The sequence below is a fragment of the Eurytemora carolleeae genome, unplaced genomic scaffold, assembly GCF_000591075.1.
Source record: "Eurytemora carolleeae unplaced genomic scaffold, Eaff_2.0 scaffold1013, whole genome shotgun sequence".
Taxonomy (NCBI): Eukaryota; Metazoa; Arthropoda; class Copepoda; order Calanoida; family Temoridae; genus Eurytemora; species Eurytemora carolleeae.
The window spans coordinates 96,338-113,692 of NW_019397219.1; positions in this window are offsets into that span (position 1 = coordinate 96,338).

Genomic DNA, 17,355 nt, shown 5'->3' on the forward strand with positions numbered 1-17,355 from the left:
TTAGGTTAAGACACTTTCTGGGCCGAGCGCTGCGGCCATGGGTTAGGTTAGTTAAGACACTTTCTGGGCCGAGCGCTGCGGCTAGGACAAGCTAGGCAGCTTTTAACAAAAATTTAGTGGATTTTCAAAATTAAAAAAAAATTTATTGAAAATCGAATTTTGATGGAGGCAAATATTTGAAATTTTAATCATTCATAAACCTTCCCTGGGGCCACGTGAGGTCCCACACAAAATTTGGGCCTGATCGGTTTAGCCGTTTTGACGTTAATGGACACAAACAAACAAACAGACAAGCTAAATTTATATATAGATTTAATAGCATTTACTTTTTAGAATATGGTATATGTATAATTCTAATAGTTTCTTGAACCGACATTTCGTTAAAAACGTTTTCACTTTTGCATCGTTTCTAGATCGTTTTTGGATCGTTTTTGGATCGTTTTTGGATTGTTTTTGGATCGTTTTTGGATCGTTTTTGGATCGTTTTTGGATCGTTTTTGGATCGTTTTTGGATCGTTTTTGGATCGTTTTTGGGTCGTTTTTTGCATATATATCTTCTGACAGAGTCTAAATTTGACATTGTGTTTAGAGTAACAAAATTTAAAAGTATTTGCGTTTTTTAGTTAAAAATTCTGAAGGTGAGACAACTAGATGTATTTTTAAACAAATCACGCGAAACCATCTTGAGCTGAGTGTGTCCAGATAGTATTAGAATAAACCCATCCACGTTTTCAACCGCTGTTAAAAATCCAACCCAAATAGTGAAATATGTAGATCTCAAGTTCTTTGTAATCAAAGCGTATCGACCAACAGAAAAGTAGAAGAGACATAAAAAAAACGATAAATCTACATTTAAAAAATAGTGAAAATGGGACCAAAAATAAAGTCTCACGGACAACAGTACAAAATTTGAAATAAAAATAAATGTAGACCCATAACTATTAATCAATCAACACAGTACGTTTTTCCTCAAAGTGGCAGTCCCTTTAAACATGTCTTGTCCCCTCCTAGGAGGAGGATTCGGTCCCTTTAAACATGTCTTGTCCCCTTCATAGAAGGAGGGTTCGGTCCCTTTAAACATTTCTTGTCCCCTCCTAGGAGGAGGGTTCGGTCCCTGTAAACATGTCTTGTCCCCTTCATAGAAGGAGGGTTCGGTCCCTTTAAACATTTCTTGTCCCCTCCTAGGAGGAGGGTTCGGTCCCTTTAAACATGTCTTGTCCCCTCCTAGAAGGAGGGTTCGGTCCCTTTAAACATGTCTTGTCCCCTCCTAGAAGGAGGGTTCGGTCCCTTTAAACATGTCCTGTCCCCTCCTAGGAGGAGGGTTCGGTCCCTTTAATTATTTTTATGATTGGTTTTTGTTCCAGACATATTGGTTCCGAATCCATACCTTTGGTCTCATTATAGGTTAAAGTATTCCTAATCCCTGTAATCCTAGACAAACTTTAAACAACAAACTTTTTAATGATCCATTACCCCTCCCCCCCTTCCCTCTCTACACTTTTTTCTTTTATGCTTTCTACAAAGTTTTGTCTGATCGAATAAAAAGTATATAATCATATTTATAATATTGAAAATCGATTATTTTCAACTGCGGTTTCTCTTTTTCCAAAAGTGCATATATCTATAAATATATATATAAATAATTTAACCCTTATCAATGTCCAAGTCGGGCCTTTTAGGAACAGGGCTAAACGGAAGTTTTTTTTAATTAACGGAAAATTCCGAATTCGGTGAACGGACGGAAATATCCGTTCAGTTTCAACTGAACCGTCTCTGTTTAGTTTACGAATAAATATAATTGTGTTTTAATAACGGAAATTAAATCAATTCCTTTAAATTTGAATTTTTTAACGAACCAAATCAATTCAGCTTTATTTGCGACGTTGTAGTTGACATACTAATTAGTTTTTTATCCAAACATTTTTCATTCATGTTTTTCTTGGAAACATTTCTTGATTTTTAATAAGAATCTTTAGAAAATATTTAATTAGAATAATTATTAGATTATATTATCTACGAAAACTATAATTGATGAATAGATTGTTCTATAAACTCGATGTGATGTGCAACTCTAAATTATAAGGAACCTTAAAATTTTGTTCATTTTATCAAAGTTACCAAAAAGAATTTCGAAATTAAGAAAATTTTGTTAGAAAATAAGGATTAGATTTGAATTTTTGTCAAAGACCCTTTTTATATTTTTAATTTAATGTTTATGTAATGTTCAGAATATATGCATTCTTTTTTTTTGTTTATTTTCTTTAAAAAATAAAGGTCTGAAAGAAACTGCCTTTTTTTAGTGCAAATTTAATACAAGAAAGCCGACGGGAAATTTCTGAATTAACAACTTTTCAAGCTAAAAAAAAAGATATTATCTTTCACATTATTGATCAAGGAAAGGTTTCAAGGGTACCGCTGTCAACGGGACTAGCACTTGATGCACGGATGGTTACTTGAAACTATACGTGAACAGTCCCTTTAAAGGGATTTAAACGTAATTTGGAAAGCTGCATGTCCCGTTCACAACAGTGCCCATATACAAGCTTTGTCTGATCAAGTAAATATGAATTAAATATGAATGGTTTTGTGTTAAAAAGTGACTTACACTCTGTGCACTTGTTGCTTCAGAAATATAATGAAGAAATTATCAGACACTCTTCAAGCTAAACACGACGTTATTATATTGATCAGATTCATGATTTAAGACTGTTGGATATCGGACATGTCCCTCTTTAAATGTCGGGTCACTTGAAATTACGAGGACAGTCCCTTTAAATTCTTCCCTTTTTTCGCAAAGACTCTATTTTCTAGCTTATTTGAATAATCTAAGATCAGAATGAATAGGCGACCAAAATGAAAGTGGGGTTATACTAAGTGGTTAAAAGGGAGAATTACATTTAGAGTATGAATAATGTTCATGAATAAAAAGAAAGATGTTGATAGTGCTTCTTAGAAATATGTATTCCCCCCCCTCTCCCAATAAATTATGATTCCTACAAAAAAAGCATTGTATTATTAAAGAAAGGGGTTAATTTCTATTTTTAACCGAGCTATTTTATTCACTACCTCAACTTTTTTAATAAAAAAAGTATAATTATAAATTTTCATTTTTAATTTTTAAAAGTTTAATTAAAGTGTAAATCATGAAAATATAACATTCAAGCCTTTTAGGGTGCTTCGCACCCATCATTTATTTTAATTATGAACATGTTCTCTTTGTATACATCGTAAAAAAAAAAAAAGTTTGCAGCTTTTAACAAAAATTTAGTGGATTTTCAAAATTAAAAAAAAATTTATTGAAAATCGAATTTTGATGGAGGCAAATATTTGAAATTTTAATCATTCATAAACCTTCCCTGGGGCCACGTGAGGTCCCACACAAAATTTGGGCCTGATCGGTTTAGCCGTTTTGACGTTAATGGACACAAACAAACAAACAGACAAGCTAAATTTATATATAGATTTAATAGCATTTACTTTTTAGAATATGGTATATGTATAATTCTAATAGTTTCTTGAACCGACATTTCGTTAAAAACGTTTTCACTTTTGCATCGTTTCTAGATCGTTTTTGGATCGTTTTTGGATCGTTTTTGGATACTAAGAGAAAGAAATCCATACATGCATAAATTAATGGGGGGGGGGTTCCAACCCCACAACCCCCTTTATGCATGCTTTTTTCTACTTAATCAGACTGTTGTTGTAATTACAAGTGAACTTTAATTTAAATACTTTAAACTTTTTTATCAATTACATGATATCACTGTTTTTCCAGCTTGAAAAGTGTTTATTTCTTAAGTTTATTAATTATTGATACCTCATACATTGCATTCTTGATCAGACAAAGCTTTAAAAGATAACATTGTGAATCGGATATGCCACTCTAGAAATACAAAATATTCGTGCACAGTCCTTTAAACCCATGACCGGATGCTGTAACTTCTTGACTGATCCTAGTATTCAAATTTAAGCAGAAACAGAACTCTTTTTGGATGAATTCCACTGCTATTGTAAACAGAATTTATGCGACAGTACTGGTAGGACTTTTTGACCTTGTAGCTAGCTCCTCGTTTTTAATTTTACACACAAGTATGAAAAAAGCAAATTTGTTTGGTTACAAAGGAGTTGAGTTTTTTCCACAAACTCTGATTTTCTAATCTCTTCACCTTTGTAACCCAATGTTGTAGCCTTTGATATTTCAAACTATTAATACTTATAGATAAAATAATCTAAGTTTGAAATATCAAAGGTTGGCACCATCAGGTTGCAAAGATATTGGGGTCAGAAGATTAGAGTTTGTGTCAAAAACTCAATTCCTTTGTTATTTTATTTGTTTTCAATATGAAGAGTTAAGATTTAAAACATTCTTTATAAAACCTTTTAGCGTCATAGCCATTGAAGTGATATGACTATATTGATTTATTAAAGAGTATAGGAATGTTACCCCCTCACCCTCTCTGTTTTAAACAGAAAATTTCTAACCAGTTCAGTTTTCGCAAGAAAAGCTAATGTTTCCCCAGGTAAAGATCAAACTAAGATTAAAAAAGTTGAGAAAAAAAAATAATTTGAAAAGATATTATTTTCCATGAAATTAATCAAAAACAAAATTTCAGTTCGGAAAAGTTAGCATTTAGTTAAAACTTTGATTGCCAACCTCAATAGTAGTTCTGGCAAAAGATTAAAAACAATTTTGTTCATCCAACGTCAGCTTTTGCAACGCGTCGATCCTACGCTCTCTTATAAAAAACCTATACTCTCTCTTTATAACTTTACTTTTTTGAAGCTATACTTTATAAATACTTTGGGAACCCGGCTTTCGCAGGAAACTAAATTTTCGCTAAGGATTTCTATAGCTACTAGAAATTCAAGGCGCTTCGCGCCCTTCTTTCTAGGCTTTTAGGGCGCTTCGCGCCCATCTTCTATTTAAATTGTGAACATGTTCTTTTTGTTTACATTTCAAAACAAAGATGAAAAAAGTTTTGCGGATTTTAAAAAAAATTCGCGGATTTTCAAAAATTTAATTTTTTTTACAAATTTAAAAACCTCTAAAACACAAATTTTTAAAATTTCAATCATTCATAAACCTTCCCTGGGGTCCCTAGATGTCCCACAAAAAATTTGGGCCCGATCGGTTCAGCCGTTTTGACGTTTATTGGATACAAACAGACAGACAGACAAACAGACAAGCCAAATTTATATATAGATGGTTCATGACTGCTAAGAGTACAATATTTGAAAGTGTTTGTGAACTTAGGTATTCAGGTAATTGGTAATCAGGCATTATGTTAACCCACTTAACTTAGTACTTTTAAACCGCCCTTTCAAATTACATTTCCATGGCTCTAACAAGTTCCCCAATCAAATTTGAGGAAAAGTGGTCCAGGGGTTCATGAGTAATTATCAGACAAAAAAACAACAAACAGAGCTTAATACTTAATTAATAACTCGTACTTGCAAGAAATTTGCCTATTACCACCAAATTCCATGTGAACCCCTAAAGGGGTGAAAAATTGTAGCAACAAATTGTAATTAAGAAAAAGACTGAATTACTTTCTTTGCTGTGCTGTTTTGAAGGTTTTATATATTCTATGTAACTTGTAATTGATTCTAAGAGAAAATTTGATTTAAATTTCAGGCGACCCCCAAATTCACAAAATATCGTCGTTATATGTTCAAACGTGTTTAATTCTGTTCAGACTCTTTTGTTCGCTGCTTAATAATCCGCAATGGAATGTAAACTGTGAAGTAACAAATATGAATTTTAAACTTAAAACTTATGTTGACTTTATCTATAACTTATCTATATTCATTTTATCATTAATATATGAAATAGATAAGGCCAAAAGTTTAAAAGAAATCCTCTGAAAAAATAAAATTAAAAATTCTGGAAAACACGTAAATAAGATTTATTTTCACAAATTTACAAAGATTTAGCTTTTTCATTTTGAAAAAGTATAAATTATTGTTAGGTAAGTAAGCACAAAAAAGCAAGACAAACCAAATATATGTTGATATATAAAAATAAAAGTTACAATACCTAATCCAGAGATTGCTAGTATATCTTATTATGTAATACAAAGCAAATATATTGAATAGATTCATTATATTATGTTCTATATACAGGGTGACCAAAAAATTGCTCTTGGAAGTTTAAAATCCTCGATCGAACATTAATATATAAACTTTGCTTGTCTGTTTGTCTGTTTGCTTGTATCCAAACGTTAAAACGACTGAACCGATCGGGTGCAAACTCTGTGTGGGACCGGCCTAACATGACCTCAGGGAATTGGTTTATGGATGATCGAATTTTCAAAAATTTACCTCTAACAAAATTCGATTTTTGAAAATTTAAAAAATCCACGAAACTTTTTTTTTATATGAAATCCGCGAAATTTTTGTTTGTTTTTTGTTATACAATGCATACAGAGAAAAAATGTTCACAATTGAAATAGAAGATGGGCGCGAAGCGCCCTAAAAGCCTTGTGTATCAAGAAAGCAGTAAAAGAAAAATATGATATAGAGAAATGCTACATAACAACTAGTACATAAAATTTTATTATTTAAAGAGCTGCTTTTTCGGATCACCTATTATTGAATTATTATATCATTGAAAATATAGATTGAAAGATAGATAGATTCTAAGAGAAAGAAATCCATACATGCATAAATTAACTTATTCCACAGAAGTCGACCCCCCCCCCCCCCCCCCCCNCATTTTACTTCAAAATGGTTGGAATTAGAAACACAATTGAGCTTTAACCATAGCTTTAACTTATCCAGGGGGGGGGGGGCTTTACCTTTCTTCTTTACACCCCTAATTCTGCATGATTTGTTTTATTAACAAGTTAATATTTTGCCTGTTATTTGTTTGTTTGTTGAATCTAATAAGTTGGTTGGATAACGTGCTATATTATAATTAATCTAACAATATCTATACAGAAGAGGGGGGAATATACTGCACGATTTAACAAATATATAAACTAGGCAGGAACCTACAATTATATAATGTAGTGTTAACCTTCAGAATAAAATAAAATAAACTTTGCTGAACTGTGTTTCAAGTCGTTAATTTTCAGGGATTTGCCATTCTATGTTGCGCGCACATGTCCCGTAAAATTCCAAAACAGAGAGAGGGGGATTGAATTTTGTAGATCCAGAAATTAGTATTTATTTAGGGTTAGGTTGGGTTAAGACACTTTCTGGGCCGAGCGCTGCGGCTAGGACAAGCTAGGGGGCCGAGCGCTGCGGCCACATGTCTTACATTTAAGACCCCACCAGCTGCCAGTCTCTACGTAGGCATCCCATAGATATTATTTTTCTGGATCTACAAACTTCAATCCCCCTTTGTTTTGGAATCGCAAAATGCAAAAATGGCAAATGCCCAATTTTCATAATACGCTGCAAAAATATTTGGTGGATTTTTCTGTATAAATTGGTGCATTTTTAAAAATAAGAAATTTTGATATGTCTCAGGGGTCATGTTAGTTGCCACAGCAATTGTGGACCCGATCGGTACAGCCGTTTTGATCATTTTTGGACAGAAACAAACAAACAGAAAAGCAATCTATATATATTCTATAAGTTGTTGCATGAACACTTAAACAGAAATTCCAATTTACATTAAAATATTGGTTGTAAAATTTGCACCAAAATTCATTTAAAGTATTAATTTGCTGATTTAATGACTTGAAATCTGGATCAAAACAAGATTGAAACTTATCACCACCATCAACCCCAAAGCCACCTTTTTTTAAATGCTTTCTCAACTTTGAATGAGATATCTCTTGATATAGATATTGATAAACTTACTTGGCCTCCAAAACTGGTTTATACCAGTTATATTTTTAGCGTGTGTGTTCGCTTGTATGTATGTATGCTATAAAAGTCAAAACGACTGAACCAACCGGACACAAAAATGTTAACCCCAGAAAAAAATGTTGGAAACAGAAAATGTGCAGAGTATTTTATTTTTTAGAAAGATATAAAGAAAACTAGTTGAAGATAAAATATGTAAAATAGAGGGCATACACACCGTACACGCAGGAAACCTTTAATAATTTTTAATAAAGATATTTAGAAAATATTTACCCTCAGTAAAACTAGTATAAAATTAAATATTATGATATGGAAATATGGATGACCAGGCGGGACAGTACAAACCAGGCGGGACAGTACAAACCAGGCCCAGCTCGCATACCGGTTGTGCGTGCAATGTTGATTATAATTTGCCTACTGTATTATGCCGTGATTATGATGATTGAACCATCAATAAAAACATTATATTTCTGTGGGGAAAAAAGAATAAATAACGTGGTAATGTGCGTGCACGCTTTAATTATCATTTTATTTTAAAAAGAATACCAGGGGGAGGAAACGTCATGTAGGTGTGTCTGTACCAAAAGAGTGTGTGTAAGAGATAACGAACCAAAGGCTTGTACTGTAAATATTGCAGTACATAAGAATCTTGGTATTTGTACAGTCTAGGAAGGTACATTTGTTTATTGTTAATTGTTTACTTAATATATTAGTAATATATTGGTTATATATTTAAGTCAACACTATAGGCCAAATTTTCATAACTTGATTAAAGTTTACAATAAACTACTTGCTATTCAAGCTTAATCATAATTGACGATATTGTTCTGCAATTTCCTTGACTGTAGTCGTGTGGTGTGTCTGTACCAAAAGAGTGTGCGTGTGGAATATCGAACTAGTATTCAAAGCAGTGCGACTGGCTTTCTCATGCCAGACCAGCGCCATTTCCCTTCCCTTTATTCTTATTCCCCGAGGAATACTCATTATTCATATAAAATACTAATTATTAAAAAAAATATGAAAAAACAAAAACAAAAAAGCATTTTGAAAATAAGATACGGAAAATGTAATTGACAGCTCTGACACATTATTTGTAATAAGGTAAAACATAATACCATTCACTGTGATGTAAATGAGAATGTTATTTTTTTGCTGAACTAATTGTTATGATGATGTATGTTCGAAAATGAAATAAAATTTCAAATTGTTGTTTTTCTGTGTTTCTTTTTTATAAACTGCCATGTCTAGACTCTCTACAAAGTAATTAAATCATAGAGTTTTATTATCACAGATTATATTTCAAATAGAATTAGAGAAATGATTAGATACATTCTATATTTCTTGGTTCTTGGGACCCACGGACCACGGTAGGCTTGGGTTTATTTTTGCTTTGTATAATATCAAATTGAGGAGAAACTCTATCATTATGTTCATAAATATCGAATTTGAATAGGTTTACAATCCTTTTAAATAAAAAATTTAGGTTAGTTTTTCTGTTAGAATTTATTTAAAGTTTTATTTAGCATTATTTGTTTTTATTTCACAGTTCTGAAATGCATACAGAATTTGAGAAGGAATCAACAGGTTGTAAATCTGTGTTAGGTGAATTAAATAGAACTTTAAAAACTCAGTGTTTTTCTCTTCTTGGCTTTAATAGGCTTAAAGATGATGATGTTTACATTATTATGAGTCACACTTTTTCTAAATTCACGTTTACTTTTGAATTTTTACATGTTAACTCACAAAGGATCTATGACGATCTAAAACTCTAGTTTTGTCTTTTCATGGTTCATTATTTGATTTTGAAACCATGAATGAAATTTTAAGACAGATTAAATTCCGTCGTCTCGGAGGCCTCATATCCTTTGTGAAATTTAAAATAATTTAATTTTGATATTTTGTATTAAAAAGATTTGGAAGTACGGCTTCGCATCGTTAACGGAGAATCGTTGTTTTTTCAAGGAACGAATGGGATTTCCATGCCATTGTTCTAAAAACTTAACGCGCTTAAAAAATATATTTGAACGATTATAAATTAACGAACATGGAACGAACAGTAAATGGTAGAGGAAAAAACGGTCTAGATTATATACAGTATTTAAAAAAAGGTCTAGATTATGTAAAGTATTAAATAACGGTCTAGATTATGTACAGTATTAAAAACGGTCTAGATTATGTACAGTATTAAAAAACGGTCTAGATTATTTACAGTATAAAAAACGGTATAGATTATGTGCAGTATTAAAAAACGGCCCAGATTATGTACGGTATTTAAAAAAAACGGTCTAGATTTTGTACAGTATTTTAATTTCTTCATAGTTTCATGTACCAGAAAAAATATAAAATATTGCAAATATCCGGTAAATAAAAATTCGACTTTTACTCAAAGAAATGTAACATAAAAAGAGTGAGGCCTAGAACGAATAAATTTACAACTTGAACTATAGAGCTTTCCATTGACACCTTGATTGTAAAAATTGAATAAAAAATTTTCCCTTAATGAGTCAGAACCCAATACCCCTTCAGTAAAGTTTTTTTGACATTCTGTTTATTTCTATTTCTGAAAAACAAACGGAAATCTTTGTATTTTAGAAAAGTAGGCTATTAGGGTGCTTTGCGCCCATCTTCTATTTCAATTGTGAACATTTTCTCTTTGTGTACATTGTAAAACAAACACGAAGCAAAATTTCACGGATTTTAGAGAAAAAATTTTGTGTGGATTTTCAAAATTTTTGAAAATCGAACTTTGTCAGAGGCAAAGTTTTGAAAATTCGATCATCCATAAACCTTCCTTGGGGTCACGTGAGGTACCACAAAAAAAACTTGGGCCCAATCGGTTTAGCCGTTTTGACGTTTATTGGATACAACCAAACAAACAGACTCCCAGACAAGCAAACTAAGTTTATAAATAGATTATAAAGAGTTTTGATTATCAGCGTATATTTGAGTTCCAATAGGATTACAGATTATAGTAGAATAGAACCCTTCTCTCATCACACCTTTTAAACCTTCATCTCAACCTAATTAAACATTTTTTTAAAAATCAACCTAGACATTGTTAACGATCAACAATCGTTAACGATCAACAATTGGAAACGATCAACAATTGTTAATGATTAACAATTGTTAACGATCAACAATTGTTAACGATCAACAATTGGAAACGATCAACAATTGTTAATGATCACCAATTGTTAACGATCAACAATTGTTAACGATCAACAATCGTTAATGATAAGCAATTGTTAACGATAAACAAATGTTAACAATTAACAATTGTTAATGATAAGCAATTGTTAACGATAAGCAATTGTTAACGATAAACAATTGATAACGATCAACAATTAACAATTATCGTTAACGACCTAATTGTGAACAAACGATAAATATCTGAGACAAACGTCAGTTTAAAACTGAATATAAATTTGTGGAATAGAACGAACGTTGAACAAACGATACTGGTAAATGCTCTAATTACTGAACATATATTATAAGAAACCATTTTAAAAACAACGAACGTGACCAGCCCTAGTAGGAACGAACCAGCCCTAGTAGGAATGCAGGTTGTGATTTCTTATCTGGGCTTCTTTTTACTATCAAATAATTGTTATTAAGATTTCAAACCTTAATCTTTCACAACTTTTTAGCTTTTACAATTTTATATTTTGTTACTACACTTTACGGTATTCTATAAATACGCGGAAAGTGGAAAAATGATTATTTGGATTAGAATCAATATATTTTTTGTTGCTTGGGATTTTGAATGACAAACCAAAATTTGGTTTAGTGAATTCTAATACCGACTCCGAACATATTTAGATCTAGTTAGTTCCACGATACTTTGTTTTTTATATTGGCTATAAACATTTAACAGAAATATGCAGGTAGCTGATCTATATAAACCTGCCAGGCTCAGGACTGTTTATTATTCAAACCTTTAACTCCGGGATTGGTTCGGAGCGTGTAAACCCTACTCCGGGTTCACCACTCAACACTAAACTATTCTCCGGGTCTACTCTACCTACTACTCTAGGTAGCAGGGCTTACACTAACAATCAAACTGAAATTATTACGCCTTGCAAACCTTCCGATAATTTGACAGATTTTTTTATTTTTTCTTTGTTTTCTTTTTGTAACTGCTTTGCTATAGAGGAATTCATTTTTAAATCGATTTTTGTTTGAATGTTTAATCAATACATGCAATATGAAGAATAAACAAAGAATTTTGCGACCATTTTCATCTTACGATAATCTTTTTCTGGATAAAAAAAGTGTTTTGCCTTTTTTTAATTTTCTTAGAAGAGTTTCTGCAATTGTTCCTTTATATACCTGCCTTGTTCAAGCCAATATAAGCCTCCGGAATCAACCCCCTCCCCCCCTCACCCCCACCCTACCTCATGGCTAACGATATATCTATCTTTCTATCCTCGTATGTCGACCCAATTCCATGGTATTCTGATATTCATGTCGGAGCCGAGAACTTTTAAATGCAAAAAAAGAAGTTTATCTCCTTTTCTAAAAGAAGCTAAGAAGAAGAAGGCAGTAAGTAGTAAGTAATTATTTATTCATGAAAAATAACAAAAACATAAAAAATTAGGTATTTCAGGAGAAAATATTTTAAAACATATAAAATTAGAGGTTTTGGGAATATTTCCCCCTAATTCTAAAAAAAGTAAAGGCAAGTTACAGTTGTTTATATTACATTTAATATAACTGATGGTGGATTGTTAGTATTTTACGGAGATGAACGAACAACTTTTAGAAATGAAAATTATAGATTTAATTTTTATGTTGAGAAAATAAAATAGGTTTTAAGGGTTGTGAAAAAATGTAGGTTTTACACAAAACGTACATTTTCAAGATTCTGTTTAACTCTTGTCGAATTTGAAATCCTTTATGCTTAACTAGATAGAGTGCCCGGCGTTGCCCGTGGAAATTTTTTTTGAATTTTTAAAACAAAAATTTGATCTCGACTTTTTTTTAACCTATGTTAATCCCCGGGCACCCAAGGGTTCTCTCAACAAATTTTAGTCCATTCGGTCCAGCCGTTTGGCCAGCTATAGGAAACATATAAATTTACAAAAATACACATACATGAGCATAGAGAAATATAATATAGCTTATATCTTATATTTACTCTTTTCAATCTTTCATTCTTTTCTTTGCATAAATCTTCATTGCTTCTTTCGATTTCTTTGAACACAGTAGTTGTTAGAGTTAAAAAATTGGTTCTGCTGATAAAAATCCTCAATTAAATTCTGTTTTAAATTCAAAATAAGATTAATATTTCATAGTTGGAACTTGGAAGTTTAGAAAATAGTAATTCATGTTTATTTTTTTGTGATCTAGTTTTTCTTTTTCTAAATTATCCTTCTCTTAAAGGACGATATCGTTCACCCTTGTCGTACACCAGGAATAACAATATGTTTGTTTACGTAAAAAGTGTACTGCAGTTTCTGGGAGGAACATAAATAATCTCTGTATTTGGTTTATATTCCTAAAAGAAGGTGTAATAATCTTCTTGTGTAAACAAATCTTTTTCCTTGCAACTTTTGTATTGGTTGTGTTTCTTTATCATATATATTTATTATATTCTTTTTTCAAATGTCCATAGTTGAACTGATTCTTCTTATCTTTCGACACATTTTTCACATTGAGTAATTTTATGTTTTATTTCTTACTAGCTGAAGGGCCCGACGTTGCCCGTGGAAAAAAAATATTTTAGAAAATATGAAATATCAAACCATCAGGCTGCAAAGGTCTAGAAATATCAAACCATCATGTTGCAGAGGTCTAGAAATATCAAACTATTAGGTTGCAGAGGTCTAGAAATATCAAACCATCAGGTTGCAGAGGTCTAGAAATATCAAACCATCATGTTGCAGAGGTCTAGAAATATCAAACCATCAGGTTGCAGAGGTCTAGAAATATCAAACCATCAGGTTGCAGAGGTCTAGAAATATCAAACTATTAGGTTGCAGAGGTCTAGAAATATCAAACCATCAGGTTGCAGAGGTCTAGAAATATCAAACCATCAGGTTGCAGAGGTCTAGAAATATCAAACCATCAGGTTGCAGAGGTCTAGAAATATCAAACCATTAGGTTGCAGAGGTCTAGAAATATCAAACCATCAGGTTGCAGAGGTCTAGAAATTAAAAGTTTAAGGCGAGTGTTTGGTTTCTATGAAACAGTTACCAATAACTTTAGTGTTAATGTTCCTGCTTTTATTGGAGTCATGCCGTACAAAAACCTTGGCCAGATTGGTTTAGCCGTTTCAAGGTTTTTTAGATACAACAAACAAACTAATAAACAGACAAACATACAAGCTCAGCGAATATATCTACATAGAGTGTCTCAGATTAAATTGTATTTTGTATAGCTTCAGTTTGCAGGCATTCAAATGAGTTCTGAGCCCCCCTGGCAAGAAAAAAAGTTAAGCGCCTGGAGCCAATTCCCGTGTACAGTCTAGAGATGTCAACGTTTTGATTTTTCTAGATTTTAGAATCTTATATCTAGCCTAGGTTGTAACCTTGAAGTGAGTAATTCTAAAATACAAAACATGTTTTCACAAAGTCTAGACACCCTTTCTTTTAGACGTGGTTTTAGCTCAAACAATATTTGTTTCATTTTTCGGAGTGAATATTCATCTAATTCGCAGTATTTTGAGATTAAAGGGACTGTATTCGTATCATTTTAAAGGGAGTGTTCGCGAAAAATGAAAGGGTGTATAGTCTTAATGCGATAAAAAGCGCTTTTGATCGCCACTAATTTTACTTCTATCTGTTGCGTCTATAAGGAGAAAATTGTTAAAGACGTCTCATACCGAATAACTTAGCGCCCATACAAATTCAGAAAATTGCAACATGTGACTTAGACCGTAAAAAATCAATTTAATTTCAAACAAATTATTCAGAAATAACAATTTATAGTTCGATTATCTTTCGCCACATTTGTATATAGTTTATATTTTATAATATTTTATTTTTTTAGGAAACGTTTTAACAGTTTCAAAAATGTGAGTGGTGCGCGGCATTCTTAGATAGTTGCGCAAGCAACAAGAGAAATAATCAAATTCAAAGCAAATTAACTTTTTATTTGTATGGGCGCTTAGTTATTCGGTATGAGACGTCTTTAACAATTTTCTCCTTACAGACGCAACAGATAGAAGTAAGATTAGGAGCGATCAAAAGTGCTTTTTTATCGCATTAAGCCTATACCCCCTTTCATTTTTCGCGAACACTCCCTTTAAGTCGAGGAAATTCCCAAATATTCTATGTCAAAACGCCCTTTAAAATATTATATTTTACGGGGTTTTTGCTCGTTTCCTTTTTCTCAGTAAATATTCATTAAATTCTCAATTCTTTATAATTTAAAGGACTGTAGACATAATTTTAAGTTACTCTCTATCTAAACAGAGGCGTGTCTGATTCACAACGGTATAATTTAACCCTTTGTCTGATAATCAAGGGCGGAGAGATCTTTTTAAACCCTTTGGGTTAACTGTGTCTATACGCATTTCTCGGAAATCCCAAATATTCTTCGTCTAAAAACCCCTCTCTATATTATGCGTGGTTTTAGTTAGAATAATATTTGTGTTTAAATGTGTTTGTTTAAACTTAAAACCTTTTATATAGGATTAATGTTAAAGATATTCTATGTGAAAGTGTTCTGATTAAACTAATTCAGCTTTAAATCACATTTTGATGTTTTCGGGACATTCACTCAATCTTTTATAATCACCCATAAACACTGTGGAATAGGAAGTTGACATTTATTTGTATTTGATGTTGATATTTAAGATCAAAACTTGAGTCTAAAAGTCGTCTTCATATTCCTTATTGTTATAGGTCAAATTGTATAAGTGTAGTAAATACCCTACTCCATCAGGGGGGTTTTCAAACCAGTATCTATCCAGGTACAACTCGTCAACTATCAATGTCAACACGGACACAAGCTCAGCTAGCAATGTCATAACGCGGACACAAGCTCTTCGTCGATCATTGCCAAACCAATGGGCACAATCTCAGCTCGAATGTTTCAACGCGGACCAGTTATCAATGTCAACAGGGACACAAGCTCTTGATCTATCAATGCCAAACCAATGGGCACGATCTCCTCGACTTGTTTGTTAAAACAAGGAACGATTACTCTCTCGCAGTAAACAGTATGAAGTCGCCAAGAATGTAAGGCCTTACAATCCTTGGGAGTCGCTATATTTGGGTTTTATAAGTTATAAGTTAACTTTAATCGACATAATTACAAGTTTTACAGTGCAATTAAGCTATTTACCCTTCTATGTTATAAGATCATTAATTTGCTTTGAAATATATGAATCAGTTGATATTATCATTAATATCAACAACGTATTAACTTTATATTTACAAGTACGTTAAATTTAAAAAAAAGGAATTGAGCCTCCATCACTAACTCTGATGTGCTTATCCCTATGTTTTGCAACCCAATGTCGTAGACCTTTATAGTCAAACAATGACTTCTGCTAGATCAAATAGTCTTAGTTTTAAATATCAGGTTGCAAAGATACATGGTTTAGAAAATTTGAGTTTGTGTCAAAGTGTCAGTTATGCAATTCCGCTGAAATTACAACCAGCCAGACTGATCCGAAATTCAGAAAATGTTGTAAAATATACAGGTTTAGACATCTCACACTGAGGAACAGCTTTAAGCGGTAATATTAAAGGCTTCCAATTGTGATCATTGATTAATAATTAATAGAATGAAATAAGGGTATCTACTATGTATATTAAAAAGAAATAAAAATGTGAGAAATCCAATGTACAAATTGATTCTTGGGGCTGATTGTACAGGGTTATCCACAAATGTTGAGACTGTAAAGACGACCAAAAAGCTCAAAATATATGACAATTTTAAGCTTGATTTTTGCTTTCAACCTTGATGGTGTGATCAAAGATTAAGTGCGGAAATAAGCCGGTTTTAGCCGACAAGGTACCCATAATGTGAGAAAACGGAAAAAACAAAATGCGTACAATCGTCTCCGAAGTCTCATCTTTTGTGGATAATCCTGTATGTATACACATACACTCTAAGTTTTGAAACCACCCACCTGAAACCATACAAAGACGTAGACTCAAGAAATTTCAAGGTTAGGGAGAAAATATAATCTTAGGTCACAGTTGGATACTTTACATAGATACAATAGATGCACGCTGGGATGGGATGGGATGGGGGGGGGGAATACGCAATACGCATAGATACAATAAATGCACGCAGGGATGAGATGGGGGGGGGCATACGCAATACACATGTCAGTATAGTTCAGAAAAATAACAGCAGTTTTAATAATTCAACAAAATAACTAACAATCGCTGGTTGTATATGTCAAAAATAGAATACATATACTTTGTTTAGTTTTTCATGCTTTTACAAGAAAAAAGTTTAAGTTAGGGGATGGCGGAAATTGCATTACTCTATACTATTATTCTATACTATTATTCTATACTATTATTCTATACTATTATTCTATACTATTATTCTATTGAACTTTTGTTAGCCAGAAGGGAT